Source organism: Stomoxys calcitrans, chromosome 3 (genome assembly GCF_963082655.1).
Source record: "Stomoxys calcitrans chromosome 3, idStoCalc2.1, whole genome shotgun sequence".
In the NCBI taxonomy this organism is placed as follows: domain Eukaryota; kingdom Metazoa; phylum Arthropoda; class Insecta; order Diptera; family Muscidae; genus Stomoxys; species Stomoxys calcitrans.
In genome coordinates, this window is record NC_081554.1 from 102,551,341 (window position 1) to 102,568,640 (window position 17,300).

The following is a 17,300-nucleotide window of genomic DNA, read 5'->3' on the forward strand; positions in this document are numbered from 1 at the left end:
CCGGTGTCTCCGTGATTACCGTCGTATCCTGTGGAAAATTCGGTTTTTATCAAAAGTCTCAACATGTCCTTCGTTGTCTCTGCTCTCATCTCACTCTCATGTCGTCTACTACCGTTTCAGTTTGGACATGGGTTTTTGAGAGACACTTTTTCATCTTGGCGGCGACATTAACGCTATCGGCCTTTTTGCAGAAAAGCTTTCAGGAGGCACTTTTTGCCGCTCTGGTAATCTTATTGTGTGTAATACACATCCCAGTAAACTTCCGCTTTTTTACGACGTGCATCTGCGGACCTCATTCTCAATGTTGCGAATCTCCCCGATTTTCTTTCTCGAAGAACACAACTATCTTCGAAAGACCCAACTATTGTAGTCATAAGCGTTTTCTTTCCTTCTTTTTCTTCACTGCAAGTCACTCAAGATTTCCATTTGCACACGTGGCGCGTACACGCCCGAACCGGCCTGATTCAAAAATCCTTAATGGTATCACAGCGGCAGGACTTTCAAGACTGACTCAGCACCAGAACACAGAAATGTGCGAACCCTAAGTCGTCCTGTGGGGAGCCAAGAATTGGATTCAGCCGTTATGGTATTGATATCAGCTTTAACATAGCCCCACAAAAAATAGTCTTAAGGGATTTAATCACACTATCTAGGCCGCCAATTGACCCGTCCCGAAAGTGAAATAAAATATTCACCGAACTTGCCTCTCAATAAGTCCATTGTTACGCATGATGTGTGGTATGTGGCACCGTCTTGTTGAAACCACTTGTCATGCCATTCATGCTCTTACATTTTGGGCCAAGAAAAAAGTTGGATATCCTTTCACGGTAGCGCTCATCATTCACAGTTACGTTACTTTTCGCATAATCTTTGAAGAAGTGCGGTCCAATGATGCCATCAGCCCATAAACCGCACCAAAGTGTGACTTTTTCTGGATGCATTGGTAGCTCTTACAATGCTTCTAGCTGATCTTCACTCCGAAATCGACAATTCTGCTTATTTGAGGACCCTTTGAGCTAAAAATGAGATTCGTCGATGATGAACTTCGTCGCGCGATGGACTTTCCTAACAGAGCACCCATTTTGATAATAATTTGCAAGCGTTGTCCGTTTGTAAGACGATTCATTGTTAAATTTTAGATTAAACTGAAAATGTTTGACAATGAAACCAAACACGAAACGTGTGTGAGCAGTTTCCACCAGTTTTGCCAAAAAGATAATAGCTATAAATTAACCTTTAATTATGAAATGCACAAAAAAATTACTGGTGTCCAAAAGAATAAAAAAATTCACTTTCTATTCGTTTTCTTACTGGAACTGAAAAGTCCAATCTTGTTGAAGGTCTAGCCGAAGTGTACAAAGAATGCCACTAAAGCAAGTCGTTACTAACAACTTTCAGTCTGTCAGCATATTTTTTCCGATCACCTGTCATGACGGACACAATGACTAGACGTCGGTTCTAGCCAGCGAAGCGGTAGACCTCTTCAAGTCTAGATCGCCACATAGTTTTGCAATGTTCACAACCCCCCTTTGTGACCTTCTATCATTCGTTGCCCTTCGGGCCTGGTCCTGAATACCTAGCTTACATGTCGCTAGACCGCATACCCGCATATTTCAGTTCCCCCGTATTGTGTAAGGTACTTCCTAGATTCGAAAGCTCATCTGCTTTACAACTCCCTGAGATATCTCTGTGGCCCGGCATTAAGAAATTCGTTCCCCAGGTATGTAATTACAGCCTGGCTGTCTGAGAATATGTTTATGTCAGTTGTCGTTATGACATAATATCTAAGCCATTCCCCCACTTCTTTAATCGCAAGGATATACGCTTGATACATATTACAGTGGCCGGGTAACCTTCACGATATGACCAGTTCAAATTCTTCAGAGTACATCCCAAAACACACCTGGTTGTCTAGTTTGGAATCATCTGTATAAAAGTCTATATAACTACTATTACCGGGGATCTTGTAGTTCGTATGGGTTCTATCTGGAATAGTGGTACAGTACTTTTATCAAACAGCGTCTCAAGCGGTCTGTAATCGATTGTCAGGCATTGTATCAAGGATATAACTGTGCCCGTAGGCGCCGCATGATTTAGGGGAGAGCTCCCTTAGCCTCACAGCAGTGGTCGCAGTCATTTGTCTAGCCACAATGTTCAGAGGTATTAGACGCAGCATTAAATTCAATGCATCAGATGGTTTGGTCCTCAGTGCGGCTGTTATGCACAAACAAGTATTGACCAGTAGATGGGCTTGAAAAGCGCCATCCACCAGATTACAACCCTTTATAGCATTGTAGGTCTGACAACTGCAGTATATATCCAATGCATGGCATGCTGTTAAAACAGCAACTTTTGCCAATAGCTCTCTTGCAGATGTATAGGGCTAGAGTTGGCTTTCTTGCCCTTTTCTAAAAGTTGGATTTTAAGGTCAATTTCCCGTCCAACAAATTACCCGGGTATTTTGCGCTTTCTGTAAATGAAACATTCTCTTCGCTCAAGGAGACAGAAGCCACTGTATGTAACTTGTATCTCCTGCTGAAAAGAACTACTTCTGTCTTGCGCGGATTTACGCCTAGACCACTTTCGGTAGTCCACATCGCTGCCGCAAGTATAGCTTCCTGAAGTATACCTCTTAGAGTGTTGGGATACTTTCCCCTAACCGCAATTGCAACGTCATCAACATACGGGACCACTTTTACACGTTTTTCTTCAAGAGACAACAATATATTTTTAATGCTTTTATTCCAAAGTAGAGGAGACAGTACATCTGGTTGAGGTGTTCTTCTTCTGACCCATCTATTTAGATCCACAAACCCCAAGCCTACTGTAATTATTAATAAACTTTATTTTACGGTAGAGTTGAGCGAGAGAACCCCGACTATGTCGTGAAGGGCTGTTTCAGTGGATTTGCCTTTACTATATGCATGCTGCTAAGAGGCCACCGTATCGCAGAGGTTAGCATGTCCACCTATGACGCTGAACGCCTGTCTTCGAGTTCTGGTAGGAACATGAGAAAAATTTTCAGCGGTGGTTTTCCCCTACTAATGCTGGCAACATTTGGGAGGTACTTCGCCATTTTAAAACTGCTCCCCAAAGAGGTGTAGCTCTTTCTGCCATTCCTTAGACCAACCAATTGCTGTTTGACCCATGGCTTGGCACTAGGATATGCTAGGATAGGTTAGGTTAGGTGAGGTTTAAGTGGCAGTCTATCATCGGACTCACTTAGACGTTTTCGTTCATTGTGTTCATGATGCCTTCTAGTTCCATCTTACTTACTTTTTGTAAGTAAGTTATCTATAAACTTACTTATGGCAGAGTTAATTCTTTGGGAAGAAGTTTTTACATGGCAAAGTACCTTACAAATGTCGCCAGCATTAGGAGGAGATAACCACCACTGAAAAATTGTCTGATGTTCCTGTCAGGATTCGAGCCCAGGCTATGTTCGCCCCAGATCGCTTTAAAAGGCCCAATAACTTGCGAATGTTCACATCCGCTAAATCAGACAGGTTCTCAAAGAAATGAGAACCTCCTTCTGACTGCTAGCGCGGGACATCACACAGAAGGTGTTCTATAGTCTCTTATTCTTCGATGTCCCCACAGCTTCTGCAAAAGTCGTTGCTGGCAACCTTCATTCTGTCATGACGGACACAATGACTGAGACATCTGTTCTAGCCAATGACAGCAAAGCCGTAGACCTCTTCGAGTCTAGATTAGGCCACATAGTTTAGGAATGATCACAGCCCTCTCTTTGTGACCATCTATCATTCGTTGACCTTCGGGCCTGGTCCTGAAAACTTAGTTTACAAGTCACTAGAGGCATACCCACAAATTCCAGTTTCCCTGGCATGAGTAAGGTAGTTCCTAGTCCCGCACGCTCGTCCGCTTTACAATTCCCTGGAATATCTCTGTGTAAATTTTAAACTGTTCAGCCATCTCGTTAAGAGATCTGCGACAATCGAGAGCGGCTGTTGTGTTCAAAAATACGTTGTCAATGGATTTAATGGCTGCCTGGCTGTCTGAGAAGATATTTATGCCAATCGTCGTAATAACATTATATTTTAGCCATTCCACCACTTCTTTTATAGCAGGGATCTCCGCTTGATACACACTGGAGTGGTTGGGTAACGTTTTTGATATGACCAGTTCCAGATCTTTAGAGTACACCCCAAAGCCCACCTGGTCGTTTAGTTTGGAACCATCTGTATAGAAGACTATGTAAATTCGTAATCCTGAACTTTTTATCAAAAAGCGGCTCAGAGGGTGTAATCCATACTGCCTGGAACATCGGTTATTGTATTGAGGATAAAACAGTGTCCGTACCTGACACATGACCAATGAGAAAGCTCCCTTAACCTCATGGCAGTGGTCGCTGCAATTTGTCTAGCCACAATGTCCAGTGGTATAAGATGTAGCATTAAATTCAGTGCATCAGATGGTGTCGTCCTCAGTGCGGCTGTAATGCACAAACAAGTCATCCTTTGGATCCGGTTAAGAATTGAGCAGTAGGTGGAATTTTGAAGTACCGTCCACCAGACCACAACACCATATAGCATTATAGGTCTGACAACTGCAGTATATACCCAATGCATGACACTCGGTCTGAGCCCCCAACTTTGGCTCTCTTGCAGGTGTGTAGGGCACTTGTTGCCTTTCTTGCCCATTCCAAAATGTTGGATTTGAAATGGAACATTCTCTCCTCCCAATGAGACAGGTTCCACTGCAGGCAACTTGTATCTCCTACTGAAAAGAACTTCTTCTACCTTGCACGGATTTATAGCTAGACCACTTTCGGTAGCCCACTTTTACCTTTTACAATAATATATTGTTAATGGCTATATTCTGAAGAAGAGGAGACAGTACACCTCCTAGAGGTGAGTTTCTGCTGACCCATCATTTTAGATCCACAGATCCCAAGCCTGCCGTAATGCATCTTTTAGCAAGTAAGTTTCTTACGGTAGAGTTGATGTCTAGACACCCCAACTCCTTCATGATTGACGTCGGTTTTACATTATCGAAATTAGGCACAGAAAAAATTAAAAAACTAGGTTCAAATAGAAAATTTGTACATTCAATTAAAAAAAATTGCTGAAATCGGTCTAATAAAGAAATTTGTGTTACTGATTAACAATTTTTCAATTTGGATTTGTGATAAGCTCAAAAATTTAAGCAAAGTGGTTATTTACTCCATAAACCGTATGCTATGCGGACGGGTTCGAATCCTCCTCAATCAGCATCCCTAATAGGCCATTATTGTAGTGGAGTGGCGATAAAAATGCCCCCCCCTGTGGCGTGCCTTGTGCCACTTTCTCCCTTATTTTTATGTCATGGGATAGACAATTTATCCACCTGTTCCTTAGCATATGGTTTATCCAGTCTCTAAGAACCGGGTCCACCCGGTACTGGTATAAGGACTGGATCAGTGTGTCGGATCGCACATTGTTAAAAGTCCCCTCGATGTCAATGCATACCGCCAGGGTGAACGTCTTAGCATAAAAGGATTCTTCTATTTTATGCACAACCTCATGCAGGGCAGTCTCCACCGACTTTCCCATGCATGCTGTTTGTACTTAAGCAGTTCGCTGGATGTTCTATTTTTTTGAGTAGAAAGTACGTAAGAATTATGGGTCTGTAGGCCTTTAGTGTCGCATAACTTGCCTTACCGGGCTAGGGTATAAACACCACCTTTGCCTCCTGGCGGGCTTTCTTATTGCATTCCTTGAGCCGTGTGTAATACACATCCCAATAAACTTCCTCCTTTTTACGACGTGCTCTGTTAAAAAGTCTGCGGACCTCTTTCCCAATATTACGAATCTCCCCGGTCGTGCAGGGTTTTTCTTGGGCTGATTTCCTTTCCCGAAGAGGACAACTATCTTCGACCCCACCAGTGCAGTCGTAACACTGTTGACATTTCAATCGAAGTTATCTTGCCCAAGTCTTCTTCTGAATAGCCTTACGAATTTTGGTCGATGGTCAGAAAGAGAGTGTTCCATGGAGACCCTCCAATCATGAACCTCATCGATTAGATTTTCCGAACATATCGTCACATCTAACACCTAATAAGTTTTATTAGGTCGTTAGTATTCAAGAACTCTGCTCCGCTTATTAGTGTTGGTACTACCTCACAAAATGTGGTGAGAGTTCGCATCGCACCCTATAAGTACCTCGTTTAATGTCTGTTTTGCTTTATGTGATAATCTCATCGTCCGCTCTTGTTCTTTAGACTGCATTGACTTTCCTGTCACTGCACTGCCTGATGTCATCGTTTTAGGTTCTTTGGCTATCCTTGTCTTCCGACTCTTCATAATGTCGTCGGGTCTCTTTCGTTAGGCTGTATTGAATTTTCATTCCCTGTATCGCCTGATGTTTCAATACAAGGATCTTTGCCTATCTTAGTCTTCCAAATCTTAAGTAAATGGGCTTCTTGGGAGTAGGTTATGCTACCATCATCGGCTCCCTGCTCATTAGGCTGTATTGAGACTCCTGTCGCTGAGCTGCCTAATGGTTCAATATTAGGATCTTGAAGTCGGTGATGGTTCCGTCGTCGGGCCCCTGTTCGTTAAGCTGTGTTGGGTTTCTCGCCACTGCACCACCTGATATTTTAGTATTAGGATCTTTGCTTATCCTCGTCTTTCCAATATTGAGAGAGGTCGTGATTGTCTCGTCGTCAGGCATCTGTTCGTTTGACGGTATTGAGTCACCTGCCACTGAGCGGCCTTTGTCTCAATATGAGGATTTCTGCCTATCCTAGACTTATCAATCGTGAAAAAGGCAGTCTTTTGATAAAAACCCATTTCTTGGAATAATGATGATGATCGAAGGTTTATAATTACGGAATTTATGGTGAAGGAATCCTTAGGGAGCTTCAAACCATTTAAGTCACCTGGACCTGATGGAATATTTCCGGCGTTACTACAGAAGAAGGCAGAATATCTGACGCGTCATCTGGCAACTATTTTCACAGCGTATCTAGGACTTGCATATACTCCGAAAGAATGGCAGAAGGCAAGGGTGATATTTATACCCAAGCCCGGCAAGGCACTTGCTACACCCAAGGTCTACAGAAATATAAGCCTTACGTCTTTTCTACTCAAAACCGTGGAACATATTGTGGACACCATGACAAGTAATAGGATATCCAGAGAACTACTCAAATACAAACAGCATTGCTATGTCAAGGGAAGGTCGGTGGAGGTTGCCCTGCACGAGGTTGTGCATAAAATACAACAATCCTTCTATGCCAAAACGTAGACCCTGGCGGTATGCATTGACATCGAGGGTGCTTTTAACAATGTGCGGACTGACACACTGATCCAATCCTTTGACCATTACCGGATGGACGCGGTCCTTAGATACTGGATAAACCATATGCTAAGGAACAGGTAGATAAATTGTGTGTCCCATGACATGAATATAAAAGAGAGAAAGACGATTTGGTATCTGACAAGGTCAAATATTTAGGTGTGATCTTGGACAGGAAACTGAATTGGAAGTGTCACATTTAGGAGCGTACTGAGAAGGCTTACAGATGTTGGGAACTATGTAGAGGGGCCGTATGCTCGAAATGGGGCCTGCATCCGACGATAGTACACTGGCTTCACACGAGCGTGATTAGATCAATACTTACTTGCGCCTCAGTAGTTTGGAGGACTACTATGAAAAAAAGTGCAACATAAGGACCATACAACGGGTTCAGATAACATGTTGTCTTGGCATATGTGGAGCGATGAGGACCACGCCTATTCTAGATATCCGACCCATTGATATATAGATTAAGAGTGAGGCAGCGACTGCGGCTATGAGACTTAAGGCGATTGGAGAATGGATTAAGGATGGGAGCAGCTTATACCATCGCGGTATATACGGGGCGACGATAGGAAACCTGGAAGAAAGGGGAGAGGTTACTGATCCGATACCTGAGAGCCATTCAGCACATTCTTGGATTGGCGGAACCATAGTATTGACATCTGGAAGATCATGTTACACGTATGGATCAAAGCTAGAGGACAGAGTGGGCCCTGGGGATCTACATTGAGAACCCAGAAATCTGTTTTAGACTGACTGAACATATTATGGCGCTGCAGGCTGAGATCAGGGCGATCACGGAATGGGTGAAGTGGTGTGGTGCTATCGCGAAGACGTCGAGTGTAAACATCTATACCGACAGTAAAATTGCCATAAGGGCAATAACAACCAGGACGGAAAGGTCACGAACAGTCTTACAGTGTAAGATGGAGATTACCACCCTCTCTGAAGATGGCAAAATCCGGGGGAATGAAAGGGCGGACGATTTGGCGGTGAAGGCCAGAGGACTGCCGTCAATAAACTTGGTTAAACCAAAGCCTTTCGGGTCGACGCAGTCCGAGTTGAGGGCGTGGGCGATGAATGCGCATTCAACATTGTGGAACAGCGAAACGGTCGGTAGGACGGCGAAAAACCTATGGGGGGATCCAGATCGTAAGAAGACGACGCTATTACTGAAAGGAAGTAAGTAGGAGGTCAGCAAAGCTATTGGTATCATGAAGGGACACATAGGACTACGAGCTTACTTATGTAAAATCGATGCGGCAGGTGATAGCATGTATAGGTCATGCGGGGAAGATGATAAGACGTTGGAGCATTTCATTTGTCATTGCCCGGCTAACACGTCTAATAGATATCGGCACTTAAGTGGGGACTCTATACCAGACTAATCCAACAGTGGTGGGAGTACTGAACTGACTATGGTCCGGTTTCTACTGATAAATCTCCACCATTGTAAGGCCGTTTCGTCGGCACTAAAGGTCCACCTGGTGGCAAGGGGATTTCACGTGGTTCTTATCCAGGAACCATGGAACTACCACACTAAAGCGAAAGATTTTCGTCCTATTAGTCTGTCATCCTTTATGCTGAAGACTCTAGAGAGGTTGATAGAAACATATCATAGGGCAAAGACCCCCGAAGATCACCTGTCCCGGCAGCAGCATGCATATAGTAAAGGCAAATCCACTGAAACAGCTCTTCACGACATGGTCGGCTGCATTTCTTGACACTGAAGGTGTTTTCAATAATGTAAAACCAGCGTCAATCATGAAGGAGTTGGAGTTTCTAGGCATCAACTCTACCGTAAGAAAGTTAATAATAAACTTACTTACTATAAGATGCATTGTGACAGGCTTGAGATCTGTGAATCTAAAAAGATGGTTCAGCAGAGGAACACCTAAAGGAGGTGTACTGTCTCCTATACTTTGGAATATAGCGATTAACAATATATTTTTGTCTCTGGAGGAAAAAGGCGTAAAAGTGGTCGCGTATGCTGATGACGTGGCAATTGCGGTTAGGGGAAAGTTTCCCAGCACTCTAAGAGATATACTTCAGGAAGCTCTACGTGCAACAGCGAAGTGGTCTTGACATAAATCCGTGCAAGACAGAAGTAGTTCTTTTTAACAGGAGAAACAAGTTGCATACAGTGGAACCTGTCTCCATTTACAGAAAGCGCTTCAAAAGTCCACCTACTGCTCAATACTTAACCGGATCCAAAGGATGGCTTGTTTGTGCATCACAGCCGCACTGAGGACGACACCATCTGATGCACTGAATTTAATGCTACTTCTTATGCCTCTGGACATTGTGGCTACCCGAATTTCAGCGATCACTGCCGTGAGGTTTGGAGACCTTTCTCACTGATCATGTGGCGTCTGTGTGTTATCCTTGATATAATATCCTATGTTCCAAGCAGTGTGGATTATACCCTACCTGAGCCGCTTTTTAATGAAAATTACTGTACCGCTATTCCTGATAGAACCGATTGGAACTACGATATACCTGGTAACAGAATCTATGTGATTTCTATAACGATGGTTCCAAACTAAACGACCAGGTGGGCTTTGGGGTGTACTCTAAAAATCTAGATCTGGTAATATCGAGAAGGTTACCCGGCCACTGTAGTGTGTAGCAAGCAGCGATCTTTGCTATTAAGGCTAAGATATAATGTCATTACGATGATTGGCATAAATATCTTCTCAGACAGCCAGGCAGCCATTAAATCCCTAGACGTATTTCTGAACACAAAAACCGTCCTCATCTATCGCAGATCTCTCAACGAGATGGCTAAATAGTTCAAAATTTACGTGTTCAGGGTGCAGGGCCACAGAGCGATCGCAGGGAATTGTAAAGCAGATAAGCTAGCAGTCAGAACGAATTCCACTTAAGGTTCTCATTTCATTGGGAACCTGTGTGATTTAGCGGATGTGAACATTCGCAAGTTATTAGGCTTTTAAAGCGATCTTCAACGGTAGGAACTAGAAGGCATCTCCCTTCTTCTGCCCCTGTGGTATCACAATGGAAAAAAATGTCTAAGTGAGTCTGATGGCAGACTGCCACATAAACCTAACCTTACCTATACCAGACATGAACCAACTTAAGGGAGTGGCATGGTTACTTTTTTTGTATTTGGTGCGCACAACATGTCCATTAATGGCTTAGGTGTATGTCCATAGTGGCATGGGGCGGATTAATAGCTGCACCCTCTTTTCAACTTAACCTAATATCTTCTGCCGTTTAAAAATGGCGTCGTTTTCGGTATGAAATATTTTTTTTTTTTTTGCTAAAACTTTGCAAAATTTGTTAAAAAAAACTACTCCCATTTTCTTGAAGTTTTCGCAAACTTATATTGAAGTCTTCGCAAACTTATTGAAGTTTAACAAATTTGAGAACGTACGCTTGCGCTAGGCTATATTTATGAATAATCTTTTGCAACATACTAATTTTTAAACTATATTTGAAACTATATATTTAAAGTAGTGGTTTTACCCTTAATTTTTTCTTTGCAAACATATATTTACATTAACAAAATATTGTAAATTAATAATTATAGCACTTATTGTTATTTGTTGAAATATCTATTGTGATAAAATCTCATAAAATTAATTGTAAATATCGAAATACTCTATTCAATAAAGATGATTTGGAAAATGAAAAAATGAGTATTATTATTTCTTTCCATTTTTACAAAGTATAGGTATTGAGTTTTAAGTGCTAATTTGACTCATTTTGATATCAAACCACCCCGTTATCTTAAAACCAAATGGCCAATTTCCACGGTGATTTTCTCACTATTTTTAGGGTTGAATAAAAGTTTTAAATATTGCCAATATCTTAGCTAATATCTTAGCTAAAAATGAGGTCGTGGCAGCCCTAATACTACAAAAAGTCGATTTTCAAGTAGTGCTATATTCGCTGTTAAAAACCAAGTGTTACGTCACATTTTATTGCACATATGACTTCTACAAACACAAACAGAATCATGCAATATAAAAGAACTTTTTTCAAAAAAGTAGAATTTTTCAAATTTTTTTGTTGTCGTCATCAAAAAACGATTGTCTTACTTACGTAATATAACTTACTTTAAAGGAAATGTCCAAACCTTTTCTATCTAGACTTCACTAAACTAGGTGTAATAATCTGTATTTTTGAAATGTACCTTTATATGGAAGCTTCAACAAAATATTGATCAATTCGTCCATTGGTTAGAGTATACTTTTCCCATGCCGAGAAAATGTCATTTGCCAAATTTTTGAAAAATTGGAGTAAAAATGTGGATTCCAGAGCAAAAATCGGGGTATGTTTGTATGGGACCAACATCTAAAGTTGGATCGACCTTGACCATATTCGGCACTGTTGGAGATGTGTCTAAAAAAACTCCCTATTCCAAAGGGAAGTTTAATATTCATGTTGTCATTGGAAAGAAGGAATCTTAGTGGGAGGTTGTTCTAGCTGCGGCAGAGGTTGTATAAGTCTTGCATAGCTTTTATCGCACGCTCACAGCCAGAGATGGTCCGTAAGACGATTTTTTAGTTTTCCGACTGTCAAAAAGTTGTAAAAGTCGAAAACGTCGTATACTTGTATAAAACGTAGAAAAAGTCGCAAACGTCATAAACCTTAATAACTCAGTGTAAAAGTTTGATTTTTAACAAATATTATTGTCACTTATTTGCTGTATATAGAAGAGTTTATTTGTAAAAAAAATTCGCAATAAAAGAAATATTAAGTTTTTTTTTTAATTTTTGCATTTACATTTTTCACACAATAAATTGGAAATATACGCAAATTTCAAGTTAATTTATAAAGTAACGTTTAAGGATTTTTTTGTGAAGCAAAAAATCAATAAATTATCAGTTTTCATCAATTATATTTAGAAATTGCAATTATTTTGTATCCTTTTGCAAAATTATTTGCTTCTCCCGTTTTAATTTGCTTTTTGAAAGCTGTTGTAAACGACATATGTTAAAAATGCATGACATCTGAGGAAGTGTCAAGTGAAATGGTACATGGAGTGTTAATACTTATGCCAAAATTTTTAGTTAATCAGATCAAAAATTCGACATATTTTCGTTCGAATTTTTTTTTTCTGTCAGAAACCTAGTTTTTGGGCTAGGTTTACGACGTTTTCGACGTATGTAATATGCGTCGGAAATGTATGTCATATACGTCACTGTTTCTGACAGGCCATCTCTGCTCACAGCACTGGTTGTTTCGGGAAATGTTGATTGGTGATTTACCTTTTTTCCAGTGTGTCTTGAAGCTTTTGGACAGTCATTCAGAGCTAAAGTTTAAAATCCGTAGCGCGGATCAATTGACTACCCAGCCAAGGGCAAGCCCATGAGAGAGATATTAATGAACAGATTTTACGCAACCTATTCCTGGTTTCCGACATCAGAATAATCGCAGTAAGAGCTAGAATGATACGAGAGTTCAAGCGTGTATTGCAGATATTTGGGATTTACTTAAACTTTACAAAAGGGATCCCACTCCTCTCAGTCAAGTGACGGAAGACACGAGTGAGGTGGAAGAGAAACTTCATGTCGTCTCTCCAGCCGCCTGTTTCCTTAATCTCACTTTTACCATTGCTGAACGCTGCTTTCAATTGGTCATAATTGCTCTTTAAATATCGCCCAAAAAAGTGCTCGATGTTTGGTGACTAAATCACCCATGGAGCTCATGACAACGTCAAGAACGCAATGGTTGAATTTGGATGGGGGTGACCTTTCTCATCGAACATTTGGTGCAGTCGAACTACAACGTCTTTCTTTTTACCGGTGTTCATGCTTGTTCCATCAGGATTTTGGCCTTTAAAATATATTGTGGGTCAAGTTTTTTTTTATTGACTCGCATGGTAAAAACTACAAATGACGTCCACCAAACAAAAACAACTTGACCCTCAGTATACCTTAAAAGCTATAAATCCCGATTAGGCAACATAATTAATTTACGGAGCTTTTTCATGGTTTTTGTGATTCCTAAACGTAAGAAAACTCACAGCATGGATCACCATTTCCATAGAGACACAACGGAGAAAACAATGAAAGCATATGTGGTTCACAACATGCAAACTTCATTCGGAATTATGGGCGATAATACTCCAAAACTTGCCTCCAGGGGGGTTAGACCTTGGTTTTTCTAATAAAAACATAGATTTATTCAGGTCTGAATCTCTCAGATAAATATCTCCCAGGTTCGCTAAAAGTTAGTCTCACGCTTTCCCGCCAAAGTTGTTCGCGTTTTGTTTCACTGTCTAACATCTTCAATTTGGTTTTTAATTTAACCATGAATCATCTTACAATTGAACAACGCTTGCAAATTATTGAATCTTATTGTCAAAATGCGTGCTCTGTTAAGAAAATTCATCGCGCGCTTCTTCCATTTTGCTTCGAAGCTCATTTTTGACTCAATGGGTACGTAAATAAGCAGAATTGTCGGTTTTGGAGTGAAGATCAGCCAGAAGCATTGCAAGAGCTACCAATACATTCAGAAAAAAGTCACAGTTTGCAGAGGTTTATGGGCTGGTGGCATCATTGAACCGTACTTCTTCAAAGATGATGCGAATCGTTACGTAACTGTGAATGGTGAGCGCTACCGTGAGATGATATGCAACTTTTTGTGGCCCAAAATGATTTTCATGACATGTGGTTTCAACAAGACGGTGCACAGTGGGCCAAATGGCAAAAAAATTGGAAATAAGTCTACAACTTTTTATCTGTTGATTTTAGCCATACAAAATGTTCTAGACATTTGTAGAGGAGGACATAGGCTTTCAGAAAAGTGCTGTTGTTGGTCCATATCTTTAATACAGGGTGAGCTACAGGGTGTCAAAGTTGACCACTTTTGACTTCTCCAAGCTTCTGGGGGCCATAACTTTTGATCTACTCAACCGATTTACATGATTTAGGACTCTAGAGAAAGAGCTTGACAAGATCTAAAAAACTTATGCATAAAGTACCATGCCATCGTGTACTGTTAAGGAGTTATGAATTGTAAAGCTATAAACTTCATACTTCACACAAATTATGCCAGCATATGTGTGCATAAAATACAAAAGGAATCACGTGAATATCTTTGGCGGTTTAAAAATGGCATCGTTTTCAATATGAAAAATATTTTTTTTGTCAAAAAATTGCAAAATTTTTCAAAAAAGATACTCCCATTTCCTTTAAGTTTTCGCAAACTTTGGCCGTCAAAGCATTATCATTTCTTTCCATTTTCACAAAGTCGAGGTATTAAGAAAAGTTTTAAGTGCTAATTTGGCTAATTTCGATATCAAACAACACCGTTATCTTAAGACCAAAATGGCCAATTTTTTTACTAAACTTCAAAAGTTTCTCACTGGAAAAAAAGTTCCACGGGGATTTTTTCGCTTTTTTTGAACTTAAATGAAAGCTTAAAATGTTCCCAACATTTTAAGGTATGTCTCGCCATATCCTAGCCATAAATGAGATCGTAGCGATCAAAATACTGAAAAAAGTCAATTTTCAAGTAGTGCTATATTCATTGCTAAAAAACAAGTATTACGTCACATTTTATTGCAAAGATGTTAAATAAACTTTTATTTGGTAACACTTCTTCTACAAAACACAAAAAGAATCATGGAAATATCTCTATTCTATTCCATTTTATGGAACCGGCAATAAAAAAGTCAATTTTTCAAAAAAGTCGAATTTCCCAAATTTTGTTTTTGTTGTCCTAATTGCACATGACACACTATAGCCATATTTACGCAACATACCTTATCGTAAAGGAAATTTTCATACCTTTCCAACGATGTATAAAACATTTCTCAACTCGGATTCTATCTACTCTAAAATTCATTTACACTTCATTAAACTCTATATAAAAATGTCTATTTGTGAAATGGAACCTTATATGGGGCCTACACTAAAACATTGATAGATTTGCCCAGGGTTTACAATACAAATGTGTTAGAATAAAAAAAGGTCTCCTGCCAAAGTTTAAAAAAATTGGAATAAAAATATGTGTTTTAGAGCGAAAACACTTCGCATCGGCGTGCGTTTGTATAGTACCTACATCTATTTTTAATGTAAGCTGATGATTTTTGAATAAAAAGTAACCTAGAAATATACCTGCATATATATATATATTTGTGTTAAGATTTGATGCAGACAAATGTTACCTGTTTCGCTATGTCGAATTCCCAGGAAATCCACCGTATCAATGAATGTGAAAAAACCTACCCATAAAAAATTCATTGTCATTTTTTTTAACCAAATTCGAGTCCAGGTAAATAATTATAGAAGAGTAAGTAAAAAGAGGCACTTTGGACCCCTTTTTACGATTGCGTCTGATACCTGAAATGGGTCATTAATTGTGAATATATTGCATAAATATTTGAACAAAATCCAAATTTTCTTCATTATATTTTGTAGAGGCGTAAAGGACATTTATAAGTTATGGAAGTCATACTGAAGTATTCCACTCTTTCGAAAATTGTATGGGACATCAAAAATGATTCCAAATCATACACGGAGTCATTTAAGGAACTTGTTTACACTTTGGACCACATATATGGAATAAGGCTAAATAAAGACGCTTTAGACAAACTTGAAAAATTCTACAAATCATTTGAGAGAAGGTTGCCAGAATGTTCATTCGCAAAAATCAAGTTTTTCAAAATGTATGAGAAGTGGCTGAAATCGGATCTACTTATTGAAATTAAACCGCTGATTCCCGGCCGGCCTAGCAAAGCATACGACGAAGTTACGGAGAAAACCAAAAAGAAAAAACAAGAGGAACTATTGGCGGCACATCCGCCAAATTTAATAAAAGATACGTTCAAAACAGCATTGTTAAAAACACAACCAAAAAATGTTGGACGAATTGTCGATGTTTTACCATTAGCATCTCCGAAAAGGGTAAAGAGAATGGTAGAAAGTATTCCAACTCCAAAATCGACTACAGAATTCACGGAGGAAGATGCACTGGCCCTGATTTTGAACCTAGGCCTCTCAAGAAACAAATACTCAACAATGAGGAAGGCTCTTCGTGAAAAAGGATGGGGTTGTTTACCCTCAAAACATAAATTGTACAACACCAGGACGAAAATGGTGCCATCAAATATATACGTGGACGAATTAAAAGCAAGAGTGAAACTTGCTGATCTTGTTGAAAATACAGCTGTTAGAATTATTTCTAATTTTACTGAAGAACAGTTGAACACATGTAATAATTCCGAAGTGGTTTTGATCAGCAAATGGGGTTGTGATGGATCATCTGGATTTTCCGAATATAAGCAACAAACAGAAATAGATACCAACTTCGCATCAATTTTCATGGCATCATTAGTACCATTGAGAATGAGATTGTACAAGGACCAATCTTCATCATCGAAAGAAAATGCATTTCAAGATATATGGATAAATAGAACACCTGGGTCAAAATATTTATGTCGCCCAATTCGGTTTGAGTATACAAAGGAAGACCGGAACACAACACGATCTTTGGTGAACGAAATAAAGGAAGAAATTGCTGCATTACCCATGATTGTTATAAACCAATTGGGAAGAAATATAAAAGTTTCGTTTCAACTACAACTCACTATGATCGATGGAAAGGTGGCAAACGCATTAACTGGCGTTATGTCCAATTGGAGATGCAATATTTGTGGCAAGAAGAATGGGCAATTCGAGGACAAGTCTGATGAAAATTTAGTAAACGAAAATGCGCTCAATTTCGGTATTTCGCCCCTGCACTGTAGAATTCGATTCATGGAGTATTGTTTGCATTTATCGTATGACCTTAAATATCGGACTAGCCCTGGAAACCGCGATGTCTCTGCTAGAAACAACCAAGATCTTCACAAAATGAGGCAGGAAGAGAAGAATCGAATCCAGTTGGAGTTTAAACAAAAGGGACTTATAATAGATAAACCTCTTTACGGATACGGAAGCACAAATGATGGCAACTCGGCAAGGCGGTTTTTTGAGGACCCCGTATCGACATCTAAAATAACCGGTCTTGATGAACACTTGCTA